Genomic DNA, 3,979 nt, shown 5'->3' with positions numbered 1-3,979 from the left:
ATTTCATGACTTCATATTTTCTTACTTAATCTCCTTTTTCTCTAAAAATGAACTACATGGGCTGGAGAGAAAGATGGTACAATAGATAAGGTGCTTGTCTTGCACTTGGTTGACCCAGATTCAGTTCCTTATGCCCACCATCATCTTATGAGCCCCAACAGTAGTGATCTCTAAATACAAGGCCATAAGTACTATCAGATATGGCACAAAATTCAAAATAGATTAAATGAAAATAAGTTATCTGAACTTGAAAATTTAAATTATGTCACATATATCTTTGGACTTATTATACGTAGTACCTTTGATTCTAAAAACATATAATAACAAAACTCAACAAGTTCATGAATTCAATTATGTTTTGTGTCTTTTAAAGACTATTTGTCTCTTCTATTTGAGCCACACCTACTTGTGATCAGGATTATCTCTTGCTTTGTACTCAGGGACCATTCTGGTGATGCTCAGGATATCATATGTGATGCCCTGGATCAAATCTGCTATACTCTCTCTTCACTCTTTAAGGGTGTTTCTATCTGGACTTAACACATTTGTTTTGGAATGATGGGAATTGTGGGTGCCAAAAGACTTTACTGTCTGTTAAGGAAGTTATAAGTTATAAGGAAGTTCCTTATAAGGAACTCTGTAAGGAAATTCTAGGCCTGGTTATATAATTAGGAATAGCTGCTCCCTCCTTTATTTTGTAGTGCCAGGTTCAAACACAGATACTGCATATAAAAAGCATGCTCTCTTCCATTGAACCACATCTACAGCTTTTGGATGAATGAGGGGAAAATAGCACAAGGAAATAAATCATGAAACAACCTATAATGGGAGATATAAACATATAGAGAGAGTGGGGCCCGGAGAGATAGCACAGCGGTGTTTGCCTTGCAAGCAGCCAATCCAGGACCAAAGGTGGTTGGTTCGAATCCTCGGTGTCCCATATGGTCCCCCGTGCCTGCCAGGAGCTATTTCTGAGCAGACAGCCAGGAGTAACCCCTGAGCAAAGCCGGGTGTGACTCAAAAACCAAAAAAAAAAAAAAAAAGAGAGTGGCTGTCATTCAATATACATTGGTTTCTATGTCTCATAAAATAACATTACATTCAAAAATTCAGAATTGATTTAAAAATACATTGAACTTTATGAAGCCTTAGGAACAACATGTAGATAAAATATATGCATATAGGAAGCTCTACCAAGTGTCATATAATTAACAGAAAAAATATATTTACTGTGATATAAAAAAGCATGGTGTAGGTTTTGGCTACCCAAAGTGGTGACTTCAGTAAGCTTACTAAGTTACAGTTGGGTCCTGATGGGTAAAGAGAATAAAGCAGTACAATGTATAAATATTTGATTCCAAACTATGAAAATAATTGATGATGAAATTATTAGGAGACAACTTCAAAGAGAATAAAACATAGATTGAAGATATAAAATTTTCGTTATTTTATTAATTAGTTTTAAAATTGGTCTTTTGGTTGTAAAAGATGATCTGGAACATTTCAATTAGAGCATAAATTATATAAACAGCATACTGCTTACAAAAGCCTACTGCATGTTATCAGTAAGTAGATAGCTAATTAGTAAAAAAATTATATCCTTTGTCTATATAGGATTTATACGTTTATGAGATTGGGTCATCAGAGAGCTTTTTACTACATCTAAAATAATAGTCAGTAAAGTAAAATAGGAATTCTTATCTTATGTGAATTATCATTTGTTTAAAACTGGACAGTTGGCAAGTACATTATGTCACTGATTCGATATACATACATGCTCGATAGCCTTTTTTCTTATCATTTTAGCACTACGTGTTATTCTGAGCTTTCCAAGTATTGTGACAATTGATATTGTTTTGACTGGAAAAATCAGTACACACTTCAAATAAATGTCTTAGAAACTACGTATCTACCAGTTGATGTTGGCTGAACTTCACTTTCTTCTACTTGGTGTGGTTTCATGTCACTCATATTTATCTTAGGAGATATATGTTCAAGTACATAATATAAATTATGAAAGCCCCAGTTTCTATTTAATGTTATTTGATTGCTTTCAATAATTTAAATGATGTGCTTTATGGCTTAGAGTTTTAAGACATTTTTAAAATGCCTTACTAAAGGTCCTGTAAACCAATTTAGAAGTAATTAAATTTTATATATACTTAATATATACTTTCACATAAAAACAGAAGCTATAATCTCTCTCTTCTCTCTTCTTTCTAGCCTGTGTTGTAAAAAGTTTCATTATTTACTTTGTTTATCCTTTTACCCTATTCTCTGTTCTGTTTTCTTAGAGGTGGAAACTAAGGATAATCTTAAATATACATAATGGGTTTGGTTACCTATATATATATATATATATTATTTTGACAAAGAAAGGGACAGAGAAAGCTCACGTATTTTTTCATCTCTCTATCTGCTTCAGGCACCCACTTCTGTGCCTCTCCCTGACTAGTTGCCATGAAATTGGCACACCTAACTTCCTCCAGGTGAACCACATCTCTGAGTTTCAATATGTAGTAGCAGTTTCTGTCAGAATTGAGTTTAGAAGTGATACATTTCTATTTCTTTTGTTTGGAGTCTTAGCTGTTCCATTAAACCAATGTAAAATTTCTCTTTTAAATAGTTTCAGTGAATTATCTTTTGTATAATTAAGTGAAGAGTTATATGTGTCATTGCTTCTTTCTGCACTTGACATTGGGTAAAATGACACATTTCTCTTATACAACCTCTGTTACTGTCACTACCAGTGAGAACATATGTATTCTATCTTCATGCAGTGTTCAGTGCTATAGATGGATTAAGAGCAGACTAGGACCAGGCAGTGAAAATTATAAGAAGAAAAAATGTTGACACATGTATTGGGACTCTTATCTGAGACCTCAATTGGTCTTGTTGAATGGAAATTCTAATAAGGATGCTGTGAGTTGCCAGAACTCAGGAATATCATTTGTTTATTTAATCACTCCCAGATAATTAGTGCCAGGACCTTTGCTAAGTAAGCACTAGAATAAGGCATTAGACAAGACTAATAACATACAAGGTGAACATATACCTACTGTCCTGGAGAAAGTAGGAAAGAATTTATTTATTTCCTTTATAAGTATTTAAAAAAGCTGTAACTTAACTTATACACCTTCTATCTTCAAATCCAGCAATCACATCAGTGTTCTATTTCTCAGTTTTTTGGTTTCTCTAATTCTCACTCTCCTAACTACTTTATTGTGATCTAGAGAATCCAGATAGATGATCACATGGTGCCATCTAGATAATTCAGAATAATCTTCCCATCTCAAAATCTTTACTAATATCTTCAAAGTCTCTTGCCATTAAAAATAACATATTCACAATTTCATGGTTTTGATGGTCATCTTTTATGGTGGGGTAGGAGTCACAGTAATTCTTCATACTACCCTATAAATAATCCTGCTAACTGGTGAGAGCTGCATTACTTTTTTTCCTTTCAGTGACCTAAAATAGCCTTTAAAGTCAAAATCATGATGAATTTTTGGCAAAGCACTGAAGAGTTTTGCCTCTAGTTCTCAAGTCTAAATTATACACAATGGGTGTCAAAACCATAATCTTCAAGCCAAGAAACAAATAACATAATAAACAAATTATAACTTTCTTACGCACAGTGTAAGGATATCTAGAGCGTAAGTATAAAATTCTCAGTAGTTGAATTTATAGAACCTTAATATAATTTAATGTAAATATGATGTATTTTTTGTTCACTAAATATTTTTAAAAGATGGTTTTTATTTTTTCTACTTATCTTTTTTTAACTTTTTATTTAAAAAGAGCCATAGTTTACAAAGCTATTGATTGATAGTTGAGTTTTATACATATAATATTTCAACACCAATCTCACAACCTGTGTCAACTCCCATCACCAGTGCTTCCATATTCTGTCATCCCCAATCCTCAACTAACTTCGTCTACCCTGTATGTTTAGATCTCATGTTTTTAGTATTGTTAA

This window comes from Suncus etruscus, chromosome 2 (genome assembly GCF_024139225.1).
Source record: "Suncus etruscus isolate mSunEtr1 chromosome 2, mSunEtr1.pri.cur, whole genome shotgun sequence".
NCBI classification, from domain to species: domain Eukaryota; kingdom Metazoa; phylum Chordata; class Mammalia; order Eulipotyphla; family Soricidae; genus Suncus; species Suncus etruscus.
This window is presented reverse-complemented; position numbering follows the sequence as displayed.